This window comes from Alexandromys fortis, unplaced genomic scaffold, assembly GCF_014885135.2.
Source record: "Alexandromys fortis isolate MF-2015 unplaced genomic scaffold, M_Fortis_MF-2015_v1.1 scaffold_37, whole genome shotgun sequence".
NCBI lineage: Eukaryota > Metazoa > Chordata > Mammalia > Rodentia > Cricetidae > Alexandromys > Alexandromys fortis.
This window is the reverse complement of record NW_026067914.1, coordinates 4,888,040-4,898,140: the sequence shown is the minus strand read 5'-3', so window position 1 is coordinate 4,898,140 and position 10,101 is coordinate 4,888,040.

Here is a 10,101-nt window from a genome sequence, read left to right as displayed (position 1 = left end):
AATACTTTTATTTCTTTGAAATGAGAAATAACTTCAAGATAACCAAACAGAGTCCCATCTATTTTATTTTTTTTAAATTCACCCTTAGAATTGCTGTCATTATTTTGCCACTCTTAATTTTTTGACAATATTCTTGCATTGTACAGCTATTATTAACCCCTCAGAATTTTCAAGGTAGTTCTTTCAGATCAAGAGCCACCTTTCTTTGTATATTCAGAGTGCACTAGCTCCCTAAATATAATTAGGACAAGTTCTACTGCTTTAAACAAGCGAGGACAGCTCTAGCCGTCTCGTGTGAGTTTTCGTGTTCCTTAGCAGGAGTAGTTGTACAGGGTGTACTCACAGCCAAGTCTTAACAGGAGTGCTGCTGTGTTTAAAACGTGGTAGACAGTAATAATTCACTCAGTGAGTGGCTGAAACAACGGAGTTGATGGAGATGAAGGGTGCAATTTGCATGTGGTTATTTTTTCTACAGGGGCTGGGTGTGCTTGCAAAGAAGGGTGGCCCAAGAACTTCATGTGGGGTTGGAGAGATGGCTCAGCACGTAAGAATGCTTTCTGTTCTTACAGAGATTTCAGTTCAGTTCTCAGCACCCACACGGCAGCCCAAACCTGCCTGTCACCCCAGGTCCACGGCATTTTCTGCTCTCTCTCTCTCTGACTCTCTGACTCTCTGTCTCTCTCTCTCTCTCTCTCTCTCTCTCTCTCTCTCCCTCTCTCTCTCCCTCTCTCTCTCTCTCTCTCTCTCTCTCTCTCACACACACACACACACACACACACACACACTAAGTAAATGTAAAAATTTTATTTAAAACCCTTCATGTACAAGTGTGTACTGGGTTTCATGGATGTAAGCCTGAAACCCTTTTGATGTTTCCTGTAATGTTTTCAGAGGTGTTATATTGAATTCTAGTTGATTAAATTAGCCCTTCCAGGTAAGATTATAGACTCTCAAACTTTGGCCTATATAAAGTTATCTCCAATATTTCAAAAAATGAAAATTTTCCAAAGTACAAGGCACTTACTCTCTGTCCCTAACAACCCTTTACGTCTCTGTGTGGCTACTTCCTTATGATTCAGCCTGTCTTCATTTCCCCTGACCTTTCTGAGTCACATCTCAGGTAAGATATTTTCTGGAAGGGCATGTTCTTATAGATCAGGATTTGAATGAATTGTTTATCCCTGCACACTTTACACTTATTCCTGTGGGTACTACACCAACTTGCAAATACTTTGTTCTGTGGTTCCTCTATGGACTTTAGGTATTTGGGCATTGGGGACTATGATTACCAGAGTTTGTATCTCTTGCTAAACACAATAATACCAACTTGTTTCTTCATCATTGTTCTACAAAAAAAAAAAAAAAGCCATGCTAAACTATTCAGAAAGAGCTCGCCCCACATCCCTGAGAAATACACATCTGGGCAGCCACGTGCAAGGAGTCAGTTGCCTTTCCCATCTACATTTCCCTCCCCAGCTGTGCTCTTAACCACTGTGACCACAAAAGTGGGGAAATTACAGAGTGAAAAAGGGGCAAGAATTTCCCAAGCTTCATTTCTTGAAAATTATCTACATTTAATTTTGTTTATTGATTAAATTAGGTCATTTAAGATCTACAATAAAGTCAACCTTAACTTCTGGATTACAACGCTGTGTGCCTTTGTGTAGAGTTATGTATGTTGCTTGAAATAGCAGCTGTAAAAGCAAAGAGAGTGTTGTGCATAAGGCCTGGTGAGTCCAAGGAACATCCTGGCACTCCTGAAAACACTGACAACAAGATGTGAAGCAAACCACAAGCAAATCCCCTGAGGCTTGGAAAATAGCCTGAAAGTTCTTTCTGTTGAAACACTCGAGTTAATCTGGAACACTCCTCAACTATAATTATTGTACCAATCTTTCTATATTCAAAATAAATATTTATCAACCTGAAATGCAGTAGATCTTGTAGAATTGAAAAGGACTTCTGTTGCTGCCAATTTTGTTCCTACAACATGTTAGCTGTGTTAGGCACTGGATTGAAATTTTTAGAATACTCCTAAGTATTTTAATGCTAAGTTTACCTTCTGGTGGGGTAAATTATTACTTTTAGAGACCACGAGATCAATAATTTTATTATACAAAAGTTCAGTAAATTCTATAACACGACATTAACACACTGTAAATCTTACACCTGCATAATAATAAATTTTCATAAACTTAATAAGTTGCCAAAACAGATTTTAATAATGATTAGCACTTTACTTTTAAATAGTTAATAAAATTCTAATAAAATTTAAGCCAACTTTTATTCTCACTTATGAGCTATTAAGATATACCAATAGACTTAAGGACAGAACAAAAATTCTACTACCATCACATTTAATATTAGTCTACAAATCCTAGATGATGCAACTAGAGAAGAAAGTGAAGCAAGAAGAAGAAACACTGAGTAGAGAGGTAGAAAATTGAAACCTGAAGTAGCTTCATGCTTGGAAAATACCAAAGAGTAGAGTAATAAAGAGTTGAAGCTTCATAAAGTATTTTACTCACAATGTTCCCACATGTTCATTTACTCCTTGAAATCATTATTGAGTGTTTAGTATTACAATAGCATAATATTTGGTTTTGCACCATATTCAATGAGCATTAACCTCTATAATTTAACAAATAAAAACCCTCTAATCTCATTCTTAATAAGTCTTCATGTTTAATAACAATTTCTTTAAATTTTATGTGTGTACTATTTACATCATTCCACAACTCCCTTCTACCATCCTTCCTTTGTACTCCCTCCACCCCACTTCACAATACATGCCCTCTTTTTCTTTTTTCCTTTTTGAGGTGTGTGTGTGTGTGTGTGTGTGTGTGTGTGTGTGTGTGTGTGTGAACAAATATATAAACACAATGAACTGAGTCTAATTAGTGTTCCTCATTTGTGTGTGTTTTTTGGGATCACCACTTGATATTTGGTGACAGAACTTCAACTCCAGTACCCCTCCTCTCCTTAGAGGATAGGATGATGAAAGTCCAGACTTTCTACATAAATGGTAGAATTCTCTACTAATAAGCCATATTTAGAATCTAGGAAGGTTCTCAGTCTGAACTATCTTATTGTCATTTAATAGATGCCCATTATTAAGTAAATACAAGGATTTTAGAAGCGCTTTTTCATGAACCCATGACAAAGACCAACACGCTAAGCAGATTTACCATCCAGGCACATATAGCTGAAGCATAGGAGGTAGCAATACACCATAGAAGATACCTCTGGAAACTTAAGTTAGAGGAAGAGTACGTTGTGGATAACTTAGCTGCCAGCTGAGATGCCTGAACTGACCAGTGAGACAACACTTGCAAATTAGAAGTTGCAGTAGACAGCTAACTAATGGTTTAAGAAATGATGCGAATGAACTTTAGGCTTGAAAACTGTTGGGGATGGGCAGAAAGATGTAAGACTGTAGGTGGAGAAACTTTTTAGGATCTCTTCCAATATTTAAGATGAACTGAAAATATAAAGTGAGAAGAGTCACAAAGCCATAAAGAGTTGGCTCTCGTAAGTGACATCAAATAACAGCGAGCACTTAAGCAGAGCTTACATGGTTGTTAGACACAGCTGTAAGAGATGCATGCATGTTACCTGCTTAATCCTCATTTGGTAGTGTAGCCACTATTATCTCTGCCTAGAAGTGGAAAGTAAGGTTTTATTTATGCCACAATGGCTGCAATACTAGTATATATATATATAATACTAGTATATATATATATAATATATATAATCTCTACAATCCAATTTGTTTTATTGTGACATTTTCATATGTGTGTAAAATACTTTGAGTCCCTGGAGAAGACTTATTCTCCCTCTTTCAGCTACCATTAATAACCTGGAGTTCTTTTTCTAGGGCTGGGTCTTGTGATATTCACACTGTCAATGCAAACATATCAACTAGTATTGTCAGTGCACGGGTCTTATTTAGAACACTATATTGTCAAATTGCATGGATGTTGCTCCTCTGTCCTGTACAAAAGACACTTTCCCCCAGCAGATGTCCTGGTCTTCTGACTCTTGCAGTGTTTCTGACCCCCAGCTCTGGTGTTCCCTGTGCCTTACGTGAAGGAGTTGTGTTGAAGATTAATCAGTTAGGCTTCTCTGCGTTTTGACTAGTCGTGGATTTCCTTTGTTGTCCATCTGCTATATAATGAAGCCCTTTATGGGGGATAAGAGCCATACTTTTCTGTGGATTTAAGGATACATATTTAGCTTGCAGTTAGAAACTGTTCTTATTTAGGAATGTGGCAGCTATCTTTTTAAAAAAAAATATGGATTCTGCTTTAAGAGAAAAAATGTGACATTTGTCTTTCTGAGTCTGAATTGCATGGCTTAACACGGTGTTTTCAGTTCTAACTAGTTCTAGTTGTCTACAGACTTTCTATGGCTGAATAATACTTTACCTTAAATGTATGTATGTATGTGTATGCAGGTTTGTATTTGTGTGTTTATGTATACATATATGATACACATATACATCACATTTTCTTATCTACTCACCTGTTGCTGGGTACTTAGGCTGGCTTTAATTTTCGGTTGTGGATAATCCTGAAGTAATCACAGATGTGTAGATGTATCCACTATGTGATGAATTGTAAGCTGCCATATGGATTTTAGAGCCACAAATGCTCTTTAGTACCGAGCCATCTCCCCAGGTCCTTTTTCTTCTTCTTCTTCTTTTTTTTTTTTTTAAGACAGGGTTTCTCTGTGTATCTCTAGCTGTTCTGGAACTTGCTTTGTAGGCCAGGCTGGTCTCAAACTCACAGAAATCCACCTGCCTCTACTTCCCTGAGTGCTGGGATTAAAGGCGTGGGCTATCACTACCCAGCTCTGATTCATCTTCTTGATGATAATCATTTTTACCAGGATAAGATAGAATTTCGATATAGTCCTAACTAGCATTTCCTTTATTGCTAAGGATTTTGAATATTTTTTCATGTATTCATTGAGAATTCCTGTTTCACTTGAGAATTTTCTGATCAAATCATTTGCCCATTTATTAGTGAATTGTTCTTCTATTATATTTTATATATTTTCTTAATATCAATCCCTTCTCTCATGAGTATTCAGCAAAAGTTTTTTTTTCTCGTTCTCCAGTATGTCTCCTCACTCAACTCCTTTCTTAACTGTGTAAAAGCCCTTGAATCTTAGTCTTACATATTCTTAATATATGTCCTCTAATATTAGAGTTGCATTCAGAAAGTCTTCAGCTTTGCCTGGATCTTAAATTTTCCCTGTGATTTTTCTAACAACTTAAAAGTTTCAGGTCTTAAAGTGTTCCAATATTTTAAATGGATTTTTGTCAGGAAGAGACATGGGGAACCTATCTTAATTATTTTAGATTAGTATACAGTTTTCTCAGCACCATTTATAGTGAGGTTTGTTTTCCTCCAATGTGATGGAATCTGGCCAAACTCAAAGGCCAATTACTTGATGGTGTCTTCTTGTATTTTTACATGGAGTATTCAGTGAACAAATGCCACTGAGCTAATTTTGTGAGACTAATTATATTAGCAAGGGTTCTTCCTATGTGACTTAAAAATACTTCACTAATTACTCCTATCTCACAAAACAATGGCTGAGGAGGGTGGTTAAAGGAGCTCAGTATATGAAAAATAATAATAACATGATGTATATAAGATCCCCTACAGAAGTTGATCATCACTTGTCGTCAAGGTTGGCTGTATCCCGAGTGATTTCATGACTATATATTAATGAAACCAAAGAAGCAGCCCCTCTACATGTAGATATTCAAAAGGAAGGCCAGTGAACATCTTTACAGTTGTATTCAGAGACTTGTGATGTACGTATTATGGTGTCCCTGGAAAGATGTCTGCAGAAAGCAGCATATCACTCTTGTTTTAATATTCAAACCCCTAACTCTGATTCAAATGACTAAAAATCTCTCATGACTGCAATTAGTATTCAAATGATGGATTTGCCTCTAGAAAAAAAACTTCTCGTTTACTAACATTAATAAATAGCTAGTTTATAGTATTATGATAAGGACATAATTTCAATTCCCTTCAGAAAGCCCCTAATTTACATACATTAGAAATGCCTCCCTGAACTCAATGAACACAGATAAATGAGTTGCTACTGTGTTATTTGTTGTAGCACAAATGTAAATATTGGAATGATACCAGTAGGTTTAGTATTTGCAAAATGTGAAATCATTATCTTGCAAGGTTATATAAGTAGTTTTATATTTGCTAAAATATAAGGGAGACCTTAGTTTTGTACTTCTTGATCCCGACTGACATCTGTACAGGACACTCCATATGGGATACTGATAAGATGTTCTCCTAAATAATTTGGAAGTGTTCACCCAAATTCCTAAGTAACTGAAAGATCCCCCAATCCTCGAAAGCCTCGTAACCTTGCAGGTTTTTCAAGCTATATAAACCTACTAAACCCACTCTCTCCTTTGTTCGCTGCTGTTGTATCAAACCCTGCTTTAGGGAGGTAGTCCTGCCTGGCAGAAAGTAACACTTGTTTAATTCTACCGGAAATGTGTGGTGGTATCCTTCACTCTGGTCCAATAAGGAAATAGGAGGGTTGTATTTGCCGTAGTTGGTCGGTGGCCAAAACTCTCATTTGGGCACCAGCTGCTATTAAGCTAGGAATCTACATTATCAAGTCCTGAATTTTGAAAATTTCTTCAGTTAAAAGTTTGTTTCTCTCCTGTTCATGCCTATGTGATATTGTTTTCATAGTCACACGACTTTCAAGACTAGAAAAAGATAGGTGACCCTACAGTCAAAATTTATAAACGATGATGAGGCAGTAAAGGTGGGAAAATAGTCTGTAAAACACCAAAAAGACACCAGTTGGAATATTCCTACCCTTCCCTATCTTTCTTTGATGACCAGAGATACCAGCGTCATAATGAAACTTGATAAATGGCTGAATCAGAAATAATATGGTAACAAAATTCCCAGGAGGCCATGTGCTCACTAAAGTATGAGAAGCAGGTGTTCATGCTTCCATGCCTTTTCCCACTCATTTCTTCCGATTCTCTGCCTTGGAGGTTCTATAGATATGAGCAGGGCTTGGCTAGCTCTGGCAATCAAGAAAGTTACCACTGAAAGGGAACGCAACCTCCAAACCTCTAATACAGAGCTTTGTGGAGTACCTGCAAGCCATGACAATCTCAACAATATGTTTGTATAAACAAAACCTGTGTCATGACCACAACAGTCAATATGTCAATGTGGGTGAGAACAACTTCACAAGGTCACACTCATAGATTAAGAATTACAGGAAATCAGCAGCTTCTGAGAGAAGGTGAATCAGTTGTCTTCAGGGACAAGTGCCCCAGTAAATTATCCAATCCCATTGGCCATCCGTAAACACTAAATAAAATGGACTCAGTAGGTGTGTGTGTGTGTGTGTATGAGAGAGAGAGAGAGAGAGAGAGAGAGAGAGAGAGAGAGAGAGGGGAAGGGAGGGACGGAGGGACGGAGATCTTAATCTTAATAAAAGAAGAGATCATGAATTTGAGAGACAGCAAAGGGAATCTGGGAGGATTTAGAGGCAGGTGGAGGAGGAATAGAAATAATGTAAATACTGTACTCATATAAAATTCTGTTAGGAAAAATCTCCAAATGGTAGGAAACCTATCTCTGTAGTGTAAGGTGAAACTCCAAAGCGCATCCACTTTGTAGCTGTCCCTCCCTGTTCCCTTTGCTGAGCTGATAAAGTGATCTCATTCCATGAAAACCCACTGCCCGTCTTGGTGGATTACCCCAGCACACTTACCGTTTTTCATATGTTTGTGTCTCTTTTACATTGCATGGGAGTTTGCTGAGTCTAAAATCTTGCATAAAAATTTGGAAATAAATAAAATTCTACTTTTCAGAATAAAATATGTTTTGCTTTTCTTTAAAAAAAACAGTAAAATAAGAAAGTTCATAAAATTTTACAGTTAGATATTACTCCTGTCAAAACAAGAATAAACACAAGTGTGAAGAGCTCCATATTTATATCTAAAACAGAAATATCCAATAAAAGTGATTTATTTTTATACAAAAACCCTTTCAGAATAAAATGTGTTTTGTTTCTCTTTCCAAGAAAAACAGTAAAATAAGAAAATTCATGAAATTTTGCAGCGAGGTGTTACTCCCATCAAAACAAGGAAAAACACAAGTGTCAAGAGCATCTATATTTATATCTACAACAGAAATATCCAATACAAGTAGTTTATTTTTATGCAAAAACCACTTTCCAATTTCAGTTAATGATTTCCTTCATTTGTTCATTCCTTCCTTTCATGCTGATTTAAAACTAAATTTCCAAGCACTTGTGGCAATACATTCCAGTACTTAATAAGATGACTGAAGATTGATTGCAATGAAAATTCTAGATTTTCAAACATTTTACTTTGTATCTCTTAAAATATATTTAATTAAAACATAATTATGTCACGTCTCCCCTTCCCTTTCTTCCCCCAACCTCTTCCATATCACCTCCCTCCAACCCATTTCATGTCCTCCCTCCTTCTAAAGTTGATGGATTCTTTTTCTTATATTATTGAGATAGATAGGTGCATAAATAGATAGACAGACAGACAGGCAGATAGACAGATGACGGGTAAATGCACAAATATGTGAATACAACTCTTTAAGCCCATTTTTTGCTGTTTAAGAGTATATGATTTCAGATGACCATTTTATAATGAATAAGTAATCAGAGGTCTCATCACTAGGAGGCAAGTTCTTCTCTTGGCTGCAATCAGTTGCCTTAGTTCTTTGTCTAGGGTTACTTGTGTCTTATTGAGATCCATCACATCAGACTCCCTATAGACTCATTCTGTTCTCTGAGCATTCTCAATTTCCTCCAAGAGGATGGATAAACAAAATTCATAATCTCCATGATTTTGTCATCATCAGAACGAAATAAGCATCCGTGTCGATTGAAGCACTAACACCTGCATAGTAATTCAGGAAGTCTTCTTTTGAAACCTGAGGAAGGAAAAAGGTGAGGGGGTGGGAAGAAACAGTGTCAAAATATGTGAGCCACAGAGCACTGCCTTTTTTCCTGAGATGCTAACTACAGATGGGATCTGCAACAGGAAATAACGCAGCCTTGCCTGAGTTAAGAAGAACTTGCTTAGTATTCCCACCTGAAGCTGGTTTCTGAAATGGGATCTTTACAGTGGGCAGCATAAGACTCACCTACACCTCGGTCATCTAAGCTCCCTTCCCCAAGCCATCACTACTTATAGTAAAATGAGATCTAGAGATCTCTACCATGCCACCCAGTAAGGTAGCCACTGACCACATACAGCTGTTTAGATTACCTCTAATTAAAATGGAGTCTAATGAGAAATCCCATGCCTTGAGATCACTAACCATACTCCCCCTGCACACCAGCTACGTGTAGCCAGCAACTGGCACACTGGAAACACTGAGGGAGAACAGTTCTGCCACCAGAACAAGTTCTGTGAGACAATCCTGCTCTAGACTCAATACTGTAAACTTCTCATCATTAATAATGCTGTCAACCCTCTGTGTCGGTGGATTCTTTATCCATTGATTTATTCAGCTTTGATGAGGGAGAATTTAAAGTAAATGAAATTGTGTACATGTCCGAGATGCATGTAGTTTGTGAGCAAATGTCAGTTTATATAAAGGACCTGAGCAATTAAGAATTTTATTATCTGTGGCTAGTTCTGGAATAAATACTCTCTGGGGGGAAAAAGAGATGAGTATGATAAAGATTTTATGGCATAAATGAGTAGATAATAATTGCTTTAAGGAAGAAGAGTCTAGGGCAAACACATGGAGAGATAGAATTAGAGGGAGGAGCACCCTACAGGATCTTTAAGGGAGCACTCTGGAAAACAGGATGTGTATACTCAATGGCCAATAGCCGGCTGGGAGACAATTGTCATATAGTAGCTTCTGGAACCACCTTATCAGCCAGGCCAGAAGTGTGTTTCTCATAACTAGTTCAAAATGGACTTTCTATGCTGGGTAATGGCACTGAGAACAAAATACAGGAGTCAGATCATACCTTCCCTCCCCCCCTCCCTCCTGTGATCCCTCCCATCCTTCCCTCCCTCTGCCCTCTTGC